The 22,673-nt window shown below is 39.2% G+C and overlaps 1 protein-coding gene and 1 long non-coding RNA gene across 2 annotated transcripts in view; one reads left to right on the plus strand and one right to left on the minus strand.

Annotated features, from left to right (window-relative positions):
- Positions 1-22,673, minus strand: part of DPP10 (dipeptidyl peptidase like 10) — a 1,363,298-nt gene that overhangs the window by 1,029,883 nt on the left and 310,742 nt on the right. The window lies entirely within an intron of this gene.
- On the plus strand, positions 379-22,509 carry LOC123379116. The gene is made up of 4 exons (XR_006583116.1): positions 379-817; positions 9,550-9,718; positions 13,947-14,134; positions 21,031-22,509. It is a non-coding gene; the product is annotated as an uncharacterized LOC123379116 (long non-coding RNA).

The following is a 22,673-nucleotide window of genomic DNA, read 5'->3' on the forward strand; positions in this document are numbered from 1 at the left end:
ATGGAAACCAATTTGACAATAAACTTCATATATTGAAAAAAAAAAAAAAGAAGTGTGGATGGCCAGTCACAAAGGTTACAATATTACGAAGACACTGTTTGGTACAAAGTGTGCAGTGTTGAACTGGCTGTGTGTATTGAAATGGCAACTGCTTTAACTGATTTTTTTTCAGGCAAAAGTTCTGGTAATAATTAGATATGTAGTTGTATGAATCGACAAAATCTAGATCTAAAACTAATCAATAGAAATGACTCCTCTGGGGGTGCCTGGATGACTCAGTCAGTTAAAGAATCTGACTCTTGCTTTTAGCTTAGGTCATGATCTCACAATTTTGTGAATTTGAGCCCCAAGTTGGGCTCTGAGCTGGTGGTATGGAGCTTGTTTGGAATTCTCTGTCTCCTTCTCTCTCTGCCCCTGCCCCACTCTCACTGCTTCTGTCTCTCTCAAATGAATAAGTAAACTTAAAAAAAAAAAAAAAACTCCTCTTGAAGTACATGTGCAGAGAACCATCTGGAGTCAGGCCACACTGAGAATCGTATTTGACACAGAAGAGGATCTGAACCTACAAGGCCAGCTGATTAGATTTCTTTCTGTAAGAATTTAGGGACTTTATGTAGAGGGTCCCTGCAAAACCAAAATGGGTGTGTGACCTGTGACTTCAACAGAGTGTGGGGATGGTGAGCTGTTGACTTCAACCAAAGTAATCCCACTGCTCTCCTGCCTCACCATACAGCCACACATCAGCAACACCTGGAAAATCTTCTAAGAGCAGAAGGCTGAGTTCCATCCCAAGATCTGCTGGTTTGGGAGACCTAAGGTATGTTGTGAAAATTTGCATTTCTGACAAGTTCCAAGATGCTATTGGTCTGAGAGTCCCACTTTGAGAATTCCCAACATCTGTTATACATTGGATCACTTAATAAGAATTTATTTGAAGAAAGCATTTTCAAGCTAAAAATAAGTTTCAAATGTTGGAAGTACTTACATAATTAAAGTCTTTCTGGCATATCTATTTTTTCTTTTTATACCCTTTTCCCTGAGGTCCCTGGTACCTGCACCCCTCTGGCTGCCAGAGGCATCCCGCTGTGCAATTTTTATTCATTCTTATTTACTTGTGTCCTTCCCTCTTTCCCTCCTTCCCTTCTCCACACATTCAAGACAATATATTGCAGACCCCAAGCCAGGTGCTATGCATTCTACTATGACTAACCCTTTGAGAAGGTTACCATCTGATATGTAAAGTATTCACATGATGACCTGGGTAAGAGGTACTGCAACAGATCTCTTCTCATACTGTTTTGCCAAGGAACAATTAATTTTTCCTAGGACTATGAATAAATGTTTCACTTAAGACATAATATTGGAACTTATTCTTAAATGATGAGTCAAATTTTCCCAGTCAGGAAAAAAAAGTGGTGTTTCAAGACAAAAAAAAAAAAAAAAAAAAAAGACATCATGAGACTGTGCTTAGAAATTTCTGAATGTCTGACAATTAGGGATGGAAAGAGAGTTTAGGAAAGAATAGCTTGAGGGAGACATTGTGTTCGTGCCATTTTATCATCTTATGTTGACATTTTATGGAGATTGGTGATTTATAATCTTTCTTAAATTTGTTCCCAATTCCCAGTGTTGTCCCCTGGCCCTACTCCATAGAAATTTGGATTTATTGCCTGTTGTAGAACTTAGACCCCAGGGCTTTGATGATGCTCCCTGGGTCACTATAATACGCAGGTGGTATTGAGAACCACTGTGAAATCAGCTCTGACTCTAACCTATTCTGAAGCACTCATATTGGGTAACAAATATGGAGAGCTGAACTGAGGTGGCTCTCCAATTTTCTTACCTAGGTTTAAATAATATTTTTGTTTATATTTACACGCATGCATTTTTCTCTTCCAACTTCAACTGTTGTCAACCAAACAACCTTGGATCCTGACCCTGATTCCCCAGAGTCTACAAAGTCCTTCTCATGGATGAATTCCTGCTTAATTCTGCAGATCCTCAAATAATGCTAGACATGTTCCTTTGCCTTTTCCTGAACCAACACACCTCTATATCTTGTAAGCAACACCTCTCTTGCATCATATTTTTTCCTCCTTCCAGACGTCTCTTTCTTTCGTCCTTGCATCCTCAGAGCCTATCTTAACTCCTACCACATGACAAATACTCAACAAATATCAACTTCAATTGATGTCAAAAGGAGGGGAAAAAGGCACACAAAAGATATAAAGAATACAGTGGTACAATAAAAGAAATAATAATGAATGCATGCTGTGACAACATTCTGGCACGTATTCCTTTCAGAGACTTGAACACCCTGTCTGCCCTTGCTTCTGCTCCCTGTGCCTTGCAGCTCCATTGTCCCACAACTGACATCACCTCACACTATCCTTGACTCAGAAGGGAGGAGAGGACCTTGAGATTCTATCTCAGTAGAGACTCCTCTTTTCCAGCACAGTTTTCCCAACCACGATATCTTGTTTGTTTCCTTCATAGCACTTAATACAACCTATCATTTGTTTCCTTATTTACTACTTTTCTTCCATCAAATTGTAAATACCAACAGGTCAAAAACCTAATCCATGTTAATCACAAATATTGTAACAATTTCCTAGTCCAGGGCTGGGTACCCAAAGGAGGGGATTCGATACATCTTTGTGGAATGAAGGAGTGAATGAGTAAATGAATGAATAAATGCGATAAAAAAAGAGAGAGAATGAGCACCAAGACAGATGTTTCCCAGTCCAATTTTATATCTAAAATAATATTTCACCAATATATTTATTTAAACAACTTACCACTTTATCAACAAAAACACCCCATTAATCCCATTATATCATTAAAAAAGATAAATATACATGAAATGATGTAATCCAAACTGAAATAGTCACACTGATATTTTTATTAAGTTGTTACTGTATCCTCCATCTTTTTTTAAATAACTTCTATAATTTACTAACATGAAATTTAACTAATTCTTTAAATACAGTTTGTTTGCAGGACTACTTATTTTTCTTGGAAAGTCAAACCCCAGTTTATATTTGAAAAACATGTTTTCCTTTATTTTATTTCATAATTTCATGCAAGTGTTGTTCTTATCCACTGGATACTCACAGTCTGGTTAACTGTTGTTAATTGTTTCATAATCATTCCTGAGAAAAATCAATGAGAGAAATGTCACCTCTACACACGGGAGCAGACCACCTTGGCCTCAAACAGACTTTCCTGACTCAGGCTGTAAATTACAATTATCTGGGGAACTTTTAAAACAAATACAGATGCCAGGCTCCACTCTCTGAGATTTTAATTTCGTTGATTTGGGGTAGACTCGGGGGATTTCTACTATTTTTAATGCTCCCAGGTGATGTTAATATGCAGCCAAGGTTGAGAATCAATGATTTAAAGAAAGAAAAAGAACTATGCTCAAGCAGACAATGGACCGCTTGCTCTCCAGACTTTGAGAGTGGTCCAGACATTCAAATCAATTGAAACATCACATATGAAAGGCAGAGAAATTACTGCTACTTGTGTTCTCCGTGTTGGCAACCTGCACAGGCGATGGATATAAAAAACTTGGGCTGGAGACCTGCTAAATCTAGTGATTGGCTTGGAACTAGATCTGGTCATGAGGAGAATGAACGGCCACCCCATCCAAGCCCGGCCGACTATCTCTCTGGCCCCTAGATGCTTTGTGCCAAGCCTCTGCCCATGCAGCTCTCCGTTCCTACAACATTCCTGCCATGTCCTTCTCCTCTCCTGCTGTTAACAGCCTGCCTTTCCTGCTGGAGCCAAAGCCATGATGTAGCACCAGTGGAGGTGCCACAGGATTGTTCTAGCTCCCCTTCCCCATCTTGTAGTCTGAACTATAATTTTTATAAATTTTCAAAGTTTGTGTATTTTTTGAGAGGGCAGGGGTGGGGCAGAGAGACAAGGAGACAGAGAATCCCAAGCAGGCTCCGTGGCTATCAGTGCTATCAGAGCCTCCTATACAGGGCTTGAACTCATGAACCCTGAAATCATGACCTGAGCTGAAACCAAGAGTCAGTCACGTAAACAACTGAGCCATCCAGGCACCCCCAGAACTATATATTTTTTTTAAATCTTGAATTGAGAAACTACTTAGGTACTAAGTATTACCATTAGGAATTTCACACTATTTCCTTTAGTCTTCATGCTAATCTCTTTTTAGACATCTAATATACTGTCTTATGCTGCATTTTACATTGCCATATTTGTGCCTTTTTCCTCAAGATTACAAGTTCTTCAAGGTCAAGTAAAATGTGAAATATTTCATTGTATTAAGTCACAAGGCTAAAGGATGAAGAAAGAAGGATGAGAAGGAAAATTGCCATAAAGAGTCCCTCCTAGATATAAAGTGGTATCTTGCTTTATTTTCACAATAATCTCTGGTGATTTATCATACCATCCCCATTATGTAGATGGTAAACTGAGGCTCAGAGAGATTAGACTAAGAAAGCATAGAATTTGAACTCAATTTAGTCACTAATTAAATACTGCAGGGTGAGGAGAACATTAACCTGACATTTGAGATGAGAATGGATTGGTAAACTTGACACTTAGGCTTTTTTTAGGGGGAAGGGATGGGGAGACTACTAATTAATCACCCACTTCTGTTTGCAGAAATAGGACATCCATTAGCTCATCATTCCTGGTCTCTTTCAATTCTCTCATAGAATATCCTTTCTTTGGGAGTGATGAGTGATTCACCTGATTGATGGGAAGAACTGAGTCTGCTCAGTAATCTTTTTCTCTTTGTTTTCTTCAGGATCTAGCTGCTTGCAGGAAGCATGCATTCTGCTTTGCTTCTTTGCTCTATCTGTTTTGTAGGGGCAGGTCCTCCTCATAAGGGGTTGCTGGTGGGGTTCAGCGCTGCTTGTGAACGGCTGCACTCATCTAATTCTGGGGCTCTGTCTCATGAAAGTCATTGTTGACATAATGCCTACATCATATTCGCCACTATCAGCTTCATTAGCAGAAGTAACATTTTCATTTCCTTGTCTGTCTTTTCTTAATTGGTAGAAAAAACAGGAGCAAGTGAAACAGGAGTGTTCTTTAAATCTATCCCTTAAAACAGTGGTTCTCAGAGTGTAGTCTGGGACCAGCAGCTTTAGGAGCACCTGTGAACTGTGCAGTAGAAATACAAGTGCTCTTGCCCCATCCCACACAAACTATCTGTGCTTTAGCCATCCTCCAAGTGTGTGAGAAGCTCTGCTATGGACAGCGCCTTGGGTTTGGTCTCTTTCAACTCTGACACAGTAGGCAATGGTGATGTTCTTTTCTTTTTTCTTTTTTTCTTTTTTTAATGTTTTTATTTATTTTTGAGAGAAAGAGCATGAGTCGGGAAGGGGCAGAGAGACCCAAACACACAGAATCCAAAGCAGGCTTCAGGCTCTGAGCTGTCAGTGCAGATCCCAACGTGGGGCTTGAACCCGTGAACGGCGAGATCATAACCTGGGCTGAAGTCGGTTGCTTAACTGACTGAGTCACCTAGGCACCCTGTGTTGTTTTTTTCTATGAAGCTCCAGGCAACAGAGTCTGAGTCTAAGCTCAGGCATGAGTCGGTACAGGATGATTGCTAAGCAGACATGGATGGCACAGATTGACAAACGACTGTGGCTAGAGACATGCCATCTATCAGTTTTTCCTTCCAAGCTTTGATCAGAGTGGTTTCAGGATTTTCTTGTGCATTGTTTCATTGTCTCATTCTTCTCTGTTGCTGTAGCACCTCGCTGCTATCTAAAAGGCTGGGAGGCTTTCCCTTTCTTTCTATTTTACAGATAGCTGAAGAATAAGAAGATTATTATCTTTCCATTGTCATCCCTGAATAAACTACCAGAAGAGGAGAAGGGAGGAGCACTTGATCAGGGGAAGGGGTGTCCACCTGTCTTCCTGAAAATTTACAGCTGAATTCAGCTGGGAACAGCATAGTCCAAGGCAGGGGTTCTCAAAGTGTGGACCCCAACCATCGGTATCATCTGGGCATTTATTAGAAATGCAAATTCTTGGCCCTAGCCCACACCTCTGAATCATAAACTCAGGAAAAGGATCCAGCAGTCTGAGTTTGAACAAGCCTGTAACGCACACTAATGTGTGAAAACCATAGTGGGGGCCTTGAGACTCATAGTGTGGTCTGGCACAATAGCAGAGGCGCAACCCGGGAGCATGTTAGAAGTTCAGATCTCAGGCCTCATGCCAAACCTATCGACCTATTCACAATCTGCATTTTAACAAAATCCTCAGGCGATTGGTTAGCACATTAAAGTTTTAGAAGCACCGGCATTGAGTCGAGGATGCTAATGCCATATCAGGGAAGAGAAGTGAACGGGATTTCAATGAGGTTTTTAGCCCAAAGTACAAACATGTAAGTTACTATCTAAGAAGTGAGGAAATGCATGAAAAAGTGGACAGAGGTTGCTGTGTGGAAATCTAAAAGTCCGAGGCACATATTTCAGTCTGGTTGCTCTCATGATCTCAGGCTGACTCATTGGTTAATCCCCCTTGTAACTTGCTTGGGCCTAGACAACCCCCAGGGACTTAACTGTATCTTATTTCACTACAGGAACCTGCACTAGCCACCTTTTTAGATCTGCAATAAATTCCCAACCAAGCTTCTTTTGGAATTCTTCTCACAGCAGGGCAGCACCCCCCCCCCCCCCCCCCCCCCCCCGCCCACTGCCGATGTCCACAGAAGGTCATTTCTCAGCCCAAACAGGTAGCGGCCTGGGATCAATAAGGACCAAATCACCACTGAGCATTTAAACAGGTGGCTGGAGTGTGAATAAGTAGTTGGAGAGATTGTAAAAAGGTCAGGTAGCAAGTACTAGCTTTGTAACTAGCAAAAGTGCCTGTACAAATTTGGCATTTCACAGAACCTGCAGGCTGAGTTTGATTAGTTATTAAAATTATGGTCAGCCAGTGGGGAGAATCATGATAATTGGTACAGGTCATAGACAGTCAAAAGTGTCTCTCCCAGTGGGATGAAACCTATTAAAATTTGTTATTTAAATCTCTTTGCCATTTCCACATTCTGCTCACATGCAAAATGACTTGTCCCAATCTTGGTCTCCAAGGAAGAATGCAAAGGCTTCCATTGTTCTTTGTTTGGTGCTAATTAACATTTTCAAGAGGATTGACTTAGATGCAGCTCTGTATACCCCAAAGCAATCACTCCATTCAACTTCCAGATCATAGCTTTATCTCATTAAAGAATTAGCTTTTAATATTCAGAATGCTTAGATTATTTCAACTGGTGTTTCCAAAACTGGTAATTACACACACATTATCCACAGCCTTATGTAGGCCACCAGGACTGAGGGGAGAAAGGCTTTTGGGAGAGGGCTATCCCTCCCTTTTAGTTTTGTGCTTTGGAATAATGCAACCTCAGTTACTGAGAGCCAGCTAGACAACATGGACTGATTTGGTAGAATTTGGTAGAATTGGCATCTACCCCAATGATGCATCTAACCCAGAAAGTATTGGGATCACCTGGGGAGGTGTTAAAACTAAAGATGCCTGCTCCTCTCCTGAATACTCATTTATATAGTCTGAAGTAGAGTCCAGTCACCATTTTTTTTTAAACAGCTTCCAAAATTCTGGTGTCATTGCACAAATTACCTTCCTCTTCTCCACTCAGCCTTCCACAAACTTTGCTTTCATCACATCTTTGTTTGGACTACTTGACTCTTTATCTTCCTAAATGGTCCTATTTTTCTTACAAACTGTCCCAGCTGCTCTACCCATTCCATTTTTTTTCATGTATTTTAAACATTTTTTTTTTACAAAAGCATATTTGATACAAAACATGGGAATGCACAAAGGAAAATTCTAAAGAAAAATAACAGCCCTACCACTCAAGGATAATTATGGACACTATTTTTTTGTGTATGTGTATCTCTATACATTTTCTTTACCAAAATTTATCATGCTAAATATATTCCTTTGAACCTGAAATATTTTCCCTGGCACATTATTTAGAGTGCCCATGACAAATGATTCTTTTACCACAAGCATTTTTGAATGATCGGGGATGTACCATCATTGTATGCACCATAAATTAGTATACTAATCACTTGGTTTTTGGAGTTTTTGTGTTTTCAATATTTTTGCTATGAAAAGCAGTGTTGAGATGAATCTTTTTGTTTACATAGCAATGTTAACCTTGTCATTTTTCATGACTACTGATGGGGTGGTGGTCCTGAGGCACAGAGGACGTTGGTAACAACAAATAAAGTAGTCCATTCTTTTTGGAAGCTGAGTCTTCATAAAAGACATGGTTTGCATGTCAAGGTTTTCTGCTCAGACTGGAAAATTCTCGTTGACCTACTGGAGAATTTTGGATGCTCAAGGTACCTGTTTCTCACAGGCTGTACTCAGTGAAAGTGTTCTGCAAGCACTTTCTGTTTGTTTACAGCAATGATTCCCAAACCATCTTGGTGCTGGGCCAGATTTTTGCTTGTTTCATTTTGTTTTACTTCGAATTTTTCATGGATATATACTTTCATAAAATAGTATAAAAATGAATTTCTAGAAAAATGAAATAAAAATGACATACAAAAAACAAGACCCATTTTTTTTATTACTAGATTCAAGAGTCATAAAATTTCTTTGACAAACTGCCATAAATATTTTAAGAGCTTACTCACAAACTGTATAGTCAGTTTCATAGCAGGCTAGTAACTAACTTTACAGCTCCTCACTGATGGACCACAATTTGAGTGGCACCAGTTTAGAGCAAGTTCTCAAGGAGATGCATTAGCTAAATTAAATAACCCAGTGTTTGAATGGGGAAAAATTTCCCTAGCAAAGTTGTCGTAGAAACGCAAAGTCAAAGTAATATTTTTGGTAACAGTAAAATAACCAAGGTAGACTGTAGTAGTCACGAACAATACTAGACACACACTGGGCTCATAAGTTCATGCACTATAGTTGGAATGATCCAGAGAAGAGAGCATTACTGCATGAGATAGCAAGTAAACCCACGAAGAGTCCATATTTTTCCAAAAATGTGCTATTTCTTGACCTAGCAATGGTTTTACAGGTTTTTTCCTTAGAACAATTAAACATACTCATAAGCTTATGCTGTTCTATATACTTTATAATTACAAATGCTTTACATTTGCCTATATGCTAATGTGTGCTGTGGGCTATCTGCGACAAATGCTTCTCTATCAGCACAAGTGAATGCAGCTAAGTAACGGAAAATGTACCCTGTAGGTGACGTTAGTAACTTCACATTCAAAAAGTACAGTGTTTATGTCTCAGATTCCTTGTGATGGCCCTTAAATAAAAGATCTCATATTTACCACATTTACAAAGAATAAACAACTGATAAAACAAAGCCAGACCAAAGACTTATTTTTACTAGTGAAGAACATAGTTTATTATTCTTAAAGGAAAGCTGTCAGGTAAGATGCATCCTAGAGGAATAATACTGTGAGTGTGTGACTTACATCTAAATGCCTGAGACTGGGGATGAGAAAGGACAGTCTTACTGACTCTCCCTCCATCTGTCTGTTATTTATGTTTCAGTCGCTTGAGAGAAAGAGGGGACACTCCTTTACTCAACCTTTACTCTCAGATGGCCAAGAAAATTATTCAGAACTCTATGGTATATATGCATACCTCATATACATGTTGTGATTAGCCCAGGAAATCCCTTTTATGTTTCGACTTGCATTTCGGGGACAATGTGCCACTGGTGAGTTAAGCTTTGCTTTTCTGATTTTTACTCATTTTAGGCTTAAATGATGAAGGGGCATGAGGTAGCTGGAGAAGGATAATAGCACCTTGCTCCTTATGATACTCATTTCCATTTTCACTTTTATCTTGTCCCTGGAAAATGCCTTGAGCACTTTGCTTTGACTCCTTATCTAAAGTTTTAAGCCACAATGTGTCTCCTGGCTCCTTTGGAATCTGCTCATCAAATACAAAGGAAGACAGATGTGCTGGACATTTGTTCTAGCATTATTCTCCAGCCCACCTTCCACAGCCCTCTGGAAGACTTTCTCCTTTTCTCTGCAACCAGAATGGGCTCCAGACACATTAAGTCCAGACACAACAAGTCCTGGAGGCTTCTCTCTTCTGAGGAGAGATTGTTCATGCCTGAACTCTGTAGCTATGGGCAGGTCACTTGCCCATTTAGGGCTTCATTCCCTCATTTCTTTGACTGATTTTTTAAATTCCCTTTTAAAATTGCTAAAATATATATTGATTTTTCTGCCCTAGGAGCAGAGGAAGGAGGGGGGAAAAGACTGATAATGGGGTCAGAGCAAATGAATGAGTGAATTAAATGCACTTGGCTCAGCAGAAACAGAACCCAGTGGATGAAGCCAAAGAGGACTCTGCTCTTTGAGCCCCGGGGACATCTATTGAGCTATGTGTCACCGTAGTTATTTTTATTGGCATTTCACAAGACATTTGGGTAAAGGATCAGAACAAGAGAAAATAGGAGGAGAGAGAGGGAAAGAGGAAAGGAAATGGAGAGTGGGGAAGAGAGGCAGTTGTCCAATTTTCTTTGGTCAGTTTCCTTCTGGTGGAAAACAAGAGTCAGAAATAAAAGATAAAATGAAGACGTAACACAAGATGACAAAAAAGTAGTCAAAGAAGTGACAGCAGGCTTTCTTCTCTCCTGCTAGTCACCAATAAGAAGGCTACAGTGCTTATAAATCAAGGGTTGCAACTCAAGTGCTTCGAAAATCCAGTGACTAATGCGTTAATCTCCCCTTATTCACAATTTCACTTTCTTTGTTTTCACTCCCCCCCTTCAGCTATGGTCTGGAAGCAGGTGATCCTTCAGGAAGTTGATAGTAGCCTAACCCCACATCACAGTGCCGGGGCCATTCCCCTCACTGCATGTCATTATGTAGGCATTTTATCATCTCACAGCATCACGAGAAGGATGAGTACAGGACAGCATTTTGAGAGAGAGTACTTTCACACCATTTTTATTACAGCTTATTGTTATAATGGATTGATTTTATTATTGTTGTTGTTTATCTCTTTCTGAATTTATAAAGTAAACTTTATCCTAGATATATATAGAGAGGAAGAAAACAGTATATATAGGGTTTAGTACTATCTTTGGTTGCAGGCATCCACAGGCATGCGTCTTGGAACAGATCCCCTGTAGGTAAACGGGGGGGAGGGAGGCTACTGTATAAATAAATGAATCTCCTGCATCCTGACATAAGAAGGAATGATAGGAATTGTGCGAACAAAAGAGCATATTTCCCACATGAAGGGGCAGTTACCACTCAGCTCCAGGGGGCTCCCGCATTGGTAAGTCAATGAGCCCAGTGTTGCCAGCTGTTGTGATATTTCAAGAGAAACCACATATCAGGATTTGTGTTTGAAGTGTTCGGATTTTCAAAACATTCTTTAGTTGCTGTGGACATGTGTGTTTGTCCCTACTCCTAAGGAAAAAAGGAAAGAAGTCAAGAAATGGAAATTAACTCTCACATTAATTCTCGTTTGGTATAGTCAATAGTGCTTATATTATTTTCATGTTTTTCATATATGGACATTTTGCTCTTGGAGATTTAGAAATTCCTGAAGGGCAATCACCATGCCATCCATTTCTTTATGCTCTGTATGCATTCACCTACACAGACTAGAGTTAAGGTTTCATTAAAAAATGCCATGGAGCACCTGGGTGGCTCAGTTGGTTGAGAATCCGACTCTTGATTTTAGTTCAGGTCATGGTCTCCCAGTTTGGGGGATTGAGTCCCACACTGAGCTATATATGCTGACAGTGTAGAGCCTGCTTAGGATTCTCTCTCTTCCTCTCTTTCTCTGCTCATTCCCTGCTCATACATATTCTCACACTCTCTCTCTCTCTCTCAAAATAAATAAGCAAACATTTTTTAAAAAAAAATCGATGACTTAATTAAAATAACCTGGTAATGCCTTTCTTCTCTTTTTCTCCCTCTAGTGGAACAAAAAAATCTGTTATTACATAGGTTTATGTGGCCGTCTTTTGTCATCAAGGTAGAAAATGATGGTATGAAACAAATTTATTCTCCAAGTGTTTCTTTTAAAAACACTGGTTCCCAAGTCCCTAATTAAAGGCTTCAACATTTCAGAAGCGATTTCCAATATACCCCAAAAAGGAAGAGTAATGAGGTTCCATGAGCCAATTCAATTTCTGAGATTTACCTTAATATTATGATATTCCTGATAAGGAGTCAGCAAATGTCTTCTGTAAAGGCCTAGAGAGTGACTATTTTAGGTTTTGTGGCTCTGTGGATGAGCTACTCCACTCTGCTCTTATAGCACAAAAGCAGCCACAGACAAAATACAAACTGATGAGAGTAACTCTGTTCCGATATAACTTTACAGAAACAGGCAGCAGGCAGAATTTGTCCAGTAGGCCATACTTTGCCCACCCTCCCCTATAGGGAAAATCTTTTCTTAACCTTCATTCTCTGAATAGCTGCTTCCATTTCAAATTTATTTCCCAGTATAGACAGTTTCCTTTATTTAACATCCTCTCCTGCTCCTGCTTAGAACTGCCCCCTTCCTGATAATCCTGTGTCAGTCTTAGGTCCAGTCATCCCTACCTCTGATATCTGCAAATCATTACTCTTTCCAATGACAAGTTCGACCACAATTCAGTTTTCACTGATTTTGTCTCTCATTTGATTGTTGAAAATAGTTTCCAAATTGGTCTTTCTGTATCCTACCATGCCTCCAGTATAGTCTACTTAGATATACTGATTTTTTTTTTTTTACTCTGGAAGCTATAATTTTGTCACTCCTTGTTCAGACATCTTCTATGACTCTTTGTTGGTCACAGAAGTATGCTTCAGACTCCTCAGTAAGACATGCCTGCCATCAGAATTTTCTAGCTATGTACATATCCAATCACTGATCTTATATATCCTATACTCAGCCAATCCAGAATCTTTACACTGTTCTGTGCTTTGGTTGTGCTAATCCTTGTATGGATCCCAAACTCAGATAATTCTCAGTTTGCTTTAAGACCAGTTCAAATGCCACCATCTTCAGGAAGTGTCTCAGGTTCTTCTCCACCAGAGCTATCCTTTCTTTCATCTATATTCTAAAACTTTGTGCCTTAAAATGCTTATTACCCTCAGTCTTAAACTACCTGGGGACAAGACCAAGAACCAATCACCACAAGAAACAAGACCTGAATCAGCAATCCTGCTCATAGAGGACATCATTATTGAAAGCTAATATTTATCAACTGCCTTCTATTGGCACTATAAAACTTGGTGTTTTACATATTTATAAGTATTCAATCATTTAATCCTTACAACCACATATTTTACAGTTGAGCAAACCAAGTAGATTGTATAATGTTTATTTTATGGATAAGGAAGCAGTCACAGAGTTTCATGGCTACTTGGTTGCAGAGGATACCAAACTCAAAAGGGCAGCTTGGGAGCCTGAACTTTAGATTCTTCATTCAACCATCTCTCAAAAGATTTTTACAGGATATACATTTTACAGAATTTGAAATATATACTGCTGTTTTTGAATAGTGATTGTAATAATTGTATCTATGCCTTAGTGGCATCTCCTTGGTCAGAATTATGATGTAGAGTAAAACCTTGGGCTGTGAGTGTTCTGTAAGATAAGCAAACATTTCTAATACATTTTAACTTGGAAAATGAGCGATGTCTTGCAATATGAGTAGTCCATGATGCTGAACGTCACACGATCACAAGTGAGCCAATGGCTCCTTTCTCTCTCTCTCTCTCATTGAGAAATTGTGGGTGACTATCTCCCATGCTCAGATGTTCTGTCTCAGGCCACAGTGTTTGGCAGAAATCAGTGATTTTTCAGAATGTTGGAAGGTGCCCACAACTGGCACTAGTGTATTTTTTGTCACTCCAAAGCACCAATGGACAGTCCTTTGCTTTTCCATACAAGAGTGAGCTTAGGAATGCTTTGCTTCATTCTAGGTCAGGCTTCCTGCAGATATAGACCCTTTCCTCTGCTGCCTTATACTGTATTTAATGAAACTGGCAATATGACAACAGTTTATTAATACCGTACTGTGTCAACTTCCGTTGGTGATATTGAAAGCTATCCTACACAATAACCCTCTTCTCTCATGTCTCCCTCACACCAGCCACAAAAGTTTTCAAAGGTAAGTGCAGGTTAATTTATTTTTCTGTATATTTTGTATTTTATTATTTGTATTATATTACAGTATCATTGTACAGTATCATGTGTCATACGGTAATCATGTTTATATGAATATTTTTTGGGTTGTGGAATGAATCATCTGAGTTTCCATGATTTCTTATGGGGAAATCTGCTTTGATATACAGGTGCTTTGGATTAAAAGCATGTCTCTGGAATGAATTATGCTCATAAAACAAGGTTTTACTGTATTTGATATGGGGTACATTTGTTCTGAAACAAAACCCTCAGGCATAGAATTTTTGTTGAAAACTACAATCTGTTCTATAGTGTTCTCCTTGATTATTTCTAAAATAGTTATGTTTTTTCAAGATTTAAAAATCCCATCTAACTGGCCTTTACTTTTATTAACTTTACAAGTTAAATTACGTTTTTCCATTTTCATCCAAACTTCAGGTTTGGATATGATTTTTTTTATATTAAAGCAAAGTCCATTTAATATTAAAGCAAAGGTCCTCTCCTATTCATCTATAAACTTACAATATAGTTTGTTCTCTTCATGGAGACGGGTGGGAAATCACTAGTAAGTATCGTAGAACCCATCTATAAATAAAAGTTGGGTTTTGCCATGTTTCTAAACACAGATCTGCTGAGTGTTTTGGGCAATATTAACTTACCTACATTGATGTATCATGCCTTGATATAGAGACCACAAAAGCAAGTTCAAAAAAACAATTAAAAACCCTAGTATGTATATATATATATATATATATATATATATATATACATACATACATATACGCACATATTATACACACATACACACATACACACATATATACATATATATATATATATATGTATATATATATATATATATATATATATATATATATATATATATATATAAATCTTGGAGAGTCATCACATCTGCCTTGATCTGTATGTCACTGGACTGGGTAAGGTGGATTCCAGATATCTCTTCTGTGTCCACAATAATCTTTCCTTTTGATGGTGACTAGATCTTTCTTTTCCCTTTTGTCTTGGGCTGTTGATGCCTCAGACTCTTCCTTAATGCTTCGGCAGGTACAGAGAAGAGTCCAGAATGAATAGTGGGTGGGGACCAGACAGTGATGAGGAGTGCATCATCAGTTTCTTAGGGCTGCTGTCACAAAGGAACATAGACTGGTGGATGAAAACAATAGTTATTCTCTCACGATTATGGTAGACAGATAACTAAAATCAAGGTATTGGCAAGGTCATTCTCTCTTCAGACCTCTAGGGGAGGCTCATTCTTTGCTTCTTCTACTTCCTTGTGGCCTCAGGTGTCACTTGGCTTGTGGTAGCATCACTCCTATCTCTGTCTTCACATGACCATCTCCTCCCCATGTGTCTCTGTCTCACATGGTGTTCTCCTTCCACAGGAATGCTAGTCAGATTTCATTAGGGCACACCCTAATGACCTCACTGAACTTGACTGCATCTGCAAAGACTGTATTTCCCAGTAGGATCTTATTCACAGGAATTAGGATTTCAACATACCACTGTGTGTGTGTGGCGGGGGGCGGTGTTAAACTTAACATATAACAAAGGGTCAGACTCCTTCTCTCCCTTTCTTCTTGCCCCCATAGGCCAACATGAGGAAGACAAAGAGGGTAGACTATCCTCCAGGAATTTTAAGCAAAAAACCCTAGTCTTTACAACTCCTTCCTCCTTGACACTGTCTCTTTCAGAACCAATCCTGCTCTCTATTTCTCTCTCAGCCTTTGTTTATTGCCCAGAAACCACCCTGAACTGCAAGAATAGTTATGGAAAATAGTCATGTTATCCTTATTCTTTCTGATAACCAGATACTCCTCTATTATGCTAGGATGAGTATGGAAGTTCCTTAAAAAATTAAAAATAGATCTACCTTATGACCCAGCAACAGCACTGCTAGGAATTTACTCAAGGGATACAGGAGTGCTGATGCATAGGAGCACTTGTACCCCAAAGTTTACAGCAGCACTTTCAACAATAGCCAAATTATGGAAAGAGCCTAAATGTTCACCAGCTAATGAATGGATAAAGAAATTGTGGTTTATATACACAATGAAATACTATGTGGCAATGAGAAAGAAAGAAATATGGCCTTTTGTAGCAATGTGGATGGAACTGGAGAGTGTTATGCTACGTGAAATAAGTCATACAGAGAAAGACAGATACCATATGTTTTCACTCTTATGTGGATCCTGAGAAACTTAACAGAAACCCATGGGGGAGGGGAAGGGAAAAAAAAAAGAGGTTAGAGAGGGAGAGAGCCAAAGCATAAGAGATGCTTGAAAACTGAGAACAAACTGAGGGATGATGGGGGGTGGGAGGGAGGGGAGGGTGGGTGATGGGTATTGAGGAGGGCACCTTTTGCAGTGAGCACTGGGTGTTGTATGGAAACCAATTTGACAATAAATTTCATATTAAAAAAAATTGGCCTGTAAAATCAGAGCTCTGTGTGTGTGCATGTATGTATGCATGCTGTCTGCATATATGCATGTACAATATTTTAAAAACCCTGTATGAAATACACCTTGCAGAACTACCGTTATTAAAAATATCAGAAAACACAGAAGAGCTTATTGGTTGTCAAATGTTGTTAGATGAACAATTAAAATTTTTCTGAGTATTATAAAAAAAAAACTGGTTACTGGTGTCTGGAAAGTAGCTTCTGTTGGTAACAGAGGAGTACAAACTTTGCCATCCAGGAAAACCAGGTTCTTATTCAAATCCTTTATTTATAAGCTCAGCATTTCTTGCCTATTTGAACTTCAAGTTCTTTATAACATAAAAATCCAGATAAAATTATCTTCTGGAATTATTGTAATGACAAAAATGCCACAATATATAAAGTGCCTAATATCTAAGCATTCCTTAGCAAATTAACTTTTTAATTTGGAACTCTGAACAAATTTCCCAAATTCAAATGATGCCAGATAACCAGATTCTATAGCGTCATGAAGTCTATAGTGCAAGTGCAGTGTATGCTAAAGAAACCAATCCATGAAGGGAATGGATGCCACATTTAAACAATTGACCTAGTACGGAATTTTTGGAAAACAACCTGATCACTCCTTTGATAAGGGTTCTAATTAATTTAAGGCAAGACCTTTGCCAAAGCCTGCCTCTGCCTCCAACATCATGCTTTCAGAATATGTTGTATTTTCCTTAGCTTTATCATTTGGATTATTTGGGTGTTGCCATTCTATCATTCTATATGCATTTCTAGATGCATTCTACCTCAGAATGAAAAATACATTTATTAAAAGGCAGAGGGTAACTCAAAGAATCAGAAGAGCTGTGGCACAGCCTGATCATAGAAAAGATGGGAACATGCTATCTCAGAAGAGCCAAGCAGCAAGAGCAGATATACATCTAATTCATGATGAATGAATAACCTGGTGCCATATAAGGCATAATTTTGAGAAGAGATGCTCTGTTTGAGCTAGCACTTCCCACCACTTGTCCTGGGCATGTAGAGCCCTTAGTTGGAGAGTCTCAATAGGACTGCGTGCACTGGAGAAGTTTCCCAAAGGACAAGCTGTTGTTACTAGAGAAAATTAAATGAATGTCTAGCAAGTAAAACTGACATATGTCTAGTGTGTTGTCATTTTAAGAGGAGATTTACCTTGACTTTCAATTGTCATTCATATGATTAATTAAATGCATTACCCGAATGAATGATGGCTTGCCTTGCTCCTAAAAGGACTTAGAAAAAGGAGGACCAGGTAGTGAAAGCGATGTTAGGAAAGAAAGACTCCTCCAGCTAAATCTCTCGAAGAATTTCTCCTGTGAAAAGTCCTTTATTTTGATTAGCATTTATTTCCCTAACATGTAAAAAACCTGTTCTAGCATGCCAACCATTTGTCAGATGTTGATGGAGGATTAAGTTTGGTATTTTCATCCTGCTGGCAAAACAATATGATGAAACCTCATCCTAGCAAACAGGGAAGTAAACTGGAGACAGGTAGGAGGGGAGGCTGTGTCTCTAAGTACAGTACTCTGGGAGATCCCTGTCCTGCGTTAGGGAGGTGAAGGCTGCAGGGATGGGCTCCTGGGCTTCCACAAGTCACCCTGAGCATCTCACACAGAGAAGGAAGACTGAGAAGAGGAGAGGGAACACAAGAGTGGAGAGCTTCCAGGGCAAGTATCATAAGTAGTAACGAGTCTGTGCCCCTCCAACAGAGGTCACAGATGTGCGGTTCACAGGCAGAGCATCCACTGAAAGAGCAGGCAGTTACCTGTCCTTCCTTTCCATCTTAGTCCAGCTTAAATGTTCTATCCTACATTTCTATCATTTTCATTTTACAGACAGGGAAACTGAGATTCAAAAAAATAATAAAATAAAATAACTCTCTTATAAGTCCATACAGCTAAGCAGTAGTTGAACAGGAATTCTAGAGCAGAACGTTTAGCCCCCAGAGTTCCCCTTTTGACCCTGTGCTATATGGCCACACTGTTTCCCAGTCTTAATTTTCCCCACCTAGGGGTGAAACAGTTTGTTCCTTATTAAGATATTTAAGCAATTAGCTGAGAAGCTGTATGTCCTGGAGACTGGACCATAGTAATGAGAGGGGGGGACAGTGGGTAAAAGCTTCCTAGCCTTCCTCCAATCACCCAGGCAGACAGCATGCTCATGGACTAGAGAGGTCTTTAGCTATAATTGCGGTTTTAATTCTGACTATGTACCAAGCACTGTGAGGGGTGCTTTTACATATTTTATCTCACTCTATCCTCACAAAAGCTTTGTCAGGCAAGTAAGACAATGTGCATCACACAGCCAAGGAAGCAGGCTAAAGTGTCTCTCCCAAGGTCACATAGCTAGTCCTTGACAGGGCTGAGAATATAACCCACGTCACTTGATTCCCAGTCTCACACTTTTTGCACTGTCCTGCGCTATCCTTTGGGACGCTGATAATTGCAAGTCACTATGTGACCTTCTTGGATGCCAGCCTTCTGAAATAAGAACACACAGATCTCCGGATTTCCTGAGATGGGAATAAGGAGGCCTCCTATTGATTCTATCGCTCCACTGTTTCTCCTTGAAGTCTTACAGATTTCCCTTTCCATCAAGCTTTCTTTACAAATAGGGCTTAGGAAAGGCTGGAGGGATGTTTATCTGTCAGACAGATTTCTCTCCTGCAGAAATGTTAGCCTTTTCACACACCACTGCATCCTGCCTTAAAAATGTGTTGTAAACTGAGAGGTGTCTTCTGGGACCAGAATGATGGAGGAGACACCTTCAGTCAGAAACAAGTTCAGGCCACAGCTCAAGACCCTCTATTTAGCTCAGGTGAGGGAAAGTCTTAGTGAATTTTTCCTGCTTTATGGAAACTTGTCTGATTAAATTCCAACAAACTGAGTTAAATAAGCTGGTAATAATTAATATCTAGCATACTGTAAGTACCTATCCTAGTCACTGCTATAAGCAGAAAATAAAAAATACTCTTTTGTTTTACATTTTTTAAGGTTGTAACAATTGCTAAACATCGTAACCATTTCTTCTCTACTACACATCTATTGCTTTTGTTAATCAATGTAGATGGTGACAATTGTAGAGGTTACATTCATATAGGTTTCCATGTTCTATGTAATACTTAACACAGTTACTGTGCATTTCTAAGAGTTCAGCAAACACTTATTGATTGAAGGACTGATGTAGTAGATAGTTATCCACCCTAGGGTTATCGTTAAAAATAATCCCAAAAATTCTGGGAGAGTCTCTCATGGCCTGACTGTTTGTAAACCATGAAAAAAGTCTAAGTGATCAGAAATACAGATGTATTGCACTAAAACGTTTAGGCTTTAGTTTCTAAGTTTGTACCATGTAGCACATAGCCAAAAAAAATAAAAATAAAAGGAAAGTTGGATATTATTTTTTAGACAGAGAGTGAGTGGGGGAGGGGCAGAAAGAGAGGGAGACACAGAATCCGAAGCAGGCTCAGGTCCCAAGCTGTCAGCACAAAGCCTGACATGGATCAAACTCACCAAATGTGAGATCATAACCTGAGCTGGAGGTCAGATCCTTAACCGACTGAGCCACCTAGGTGCTCCCGGATCACTTTTTACAAACAAATTAAGTCCCCAATTCTGTCTAAGTAAAGTGAAGGGGAAAGTGATCTTGACCCAAATTATCAGTACTGACTCTTTTCAGAAATTTTATTTTCTAAATAATTAACCATAAAATTTTCTGATTGTAATGAACTTTGTCATTCATGAAATCAAACATTCAATTTATCTTTCTAAATAGTATCCAATTATTTGGCATCATTAAAATATGTTCAACTAGTTATTCAAACCTTTGCCTGGATGTTCATGCATTTCTCCCTTCATTTATCAGATGCTTACCAAGGAGCAAGAATAATTTAGGAACCATGCTAGGCAGTGGGGACATAGGACAAACAAGATGGGTTTTGTACTTGAGAAATTTAGTTTTTAGGCAGACACAAAGGTAGATTTATCATAAGAGTATGTAACTGGGAAGAGGCATGAGCATGTTTCCAGTTTAGGAGGAGAAAACCAATAGAGGGTGACGTGTGATATTGCCTAGAAAGGGGCAAGTTGAAAATGCAAAATCCCAGAGGAAATAGAAAAAGGTGGAGTCCTGAGAGTACATGAAGGGGGCTTGGACTGGACCTGAGACCCATCTTCCAACACAAGTAGGGAGAACAATATGAGTAACAGAAATCTAGAGAGGTTTGGGGAGGTAACGATAGCTGTGAGAGTAAACCAGGAGAAATTGCCCCTTGAACATTCCAAAGGCCCCTAATAATTGCTAATTGCTCTAGTTAATGACTTTGTATTTATCTTAGAAAAAAATTGACTGTAATTTATGAACAATATTTGTGTGCTCTTTTCTCACAAATTCAGGTTTTCATTTGACACCTCAAATACCTGAAGATGGTAGTTACCGTGGAAGCTTATGAGAGACCCAAGATATTTGCCCCCTTTGATGGTGATGCCTGGTTATAAGCAAACCCTCTGTCACTCTTGTGAAAAGCTGATTTGCTTGCACGTTAAAAAGAATAAAATCTCATAAGCAGAGGGATGGAACCGATATGGATAATAATCAGTATGTTTATTATCGCTAAAAATAGAGAAATAAAGAAGAGTGGCAACTGTCTCAAAGATTTTTATATTGGACTCCTGAAACTTCTGGACCCTTGGCTTTTTTAAGGAAAGCAAAATAGGGCTAACCTAGCAGAAAATATTCATGTCTGCCTTTTTGCAAGCACTGAAAACTCTCTGGTCTCAAAGCATGGAAATGTTATAAAAAGTGGGTGTCATTATTATAATAGCTCTATATTTTTCTGGGCCAGAAGCCTTTTTCTTCTTTTTCTTTTGTTGTTGTTATTTTTGGATAACTGTAGAAATAAATACAAGGATGTGCTTTTTATGGACAGAATTATGTCTCCCCAAAATTCCTATGTCAAAGCCCTGGCCCCAATTCCTTAGAATGTGACTATATATGGAGACAGCATCTTTAAAGAGATCTTTAAGTTAAAATGAGGCTGTTACAGTACACCCTAACCCAGTCTGGCTGGTGTTTGTATGAGGATGAGATAACCAGGGATAGCTGTGCACAGAGTAAAGGCCACATGAGGACACAGGGAGGAGACTGCCACCTGCTGGCCAAGGAGAGGGGTCTCACAAGAAACCAGACCTGCCGACACATTGATCTTGGTCTTCCAGTCTAGAGAACTGTAAGAACATAAGTTTCTGTAGTTTAAGCCTCCCAGCCTGTGGTATCTTGTTATGATAGGTGTGGCAAAGTAACGCATATACAGTGCCACAAAGATTAGTATTTCTAACTGCTCCAAATAACAGCAAAAATTCAGAAGTACGCTATCTTAGATCTTCTTAGACATTTTCCTGTGATAATTCTTCCTGGATCTGGGAAGCAATTGGCCTAACAAACCAATGTTACTAGAGTGTGGTACCACAAGGCCTTGTCCATTTTGTCTCAAGAAATTATTTCTATAAGTTCTTCCTATGGAAGGAAATGGAAGCAACTGAATCTTTCTCTGGCATGATTATGTCTGCTACTTTATAATAATTCTATTTGAAAACAGCAAAGTCAAGCCTTTCTGGCCCAAATGATAAAATAAGTTGATAGTGGATATCATCACTACAAACATCTAAAATATAGGGGGTGCCTGGGTGGCTCAGTCGGTTGAGCATCTGACTCTTGATCTCAGCTCAGGTCATGATCTCACAGTTTATAAGATTGAGTCTGGCATTGGGTTCTGGTCTGAGAGTACAGAGCCTGCTTGGGATTCTCTCTCTCCCTCTCTCCTTCCCCTCCCCTGCTCACACTCACTCACTCACTCTCTGTCTTTCCCTTTCTCTCAAAATAACTAAACAAACTTAAAGATAGATAGATAGATAGATAGATAGATAGATAGATAGATAGATAAGTAGGTAGGTAGGTAGGTAGGTAGGTAGGTAGGTAGGTAGATATTAAAAAGAGGGTCAGAGAACCTCCTGCCATTTCTGGAGAAAGGAGTGACCAA

The sequence above is a fragment of the Felis catus genome, chromosome C1 (genome assembly GCF_018350175.1).
Source record: "Felis catus isolate Fca126 chromosome C1, F.catus_Fca126_mat1.0, whole genome shotgun sequence".
In the NCBI taxonomy this organism is placed as follows: Eukaryota; Metazoa; Chordata; class Mammalia; order Carnivora; family Felidae; genus Felis; species Felis catus.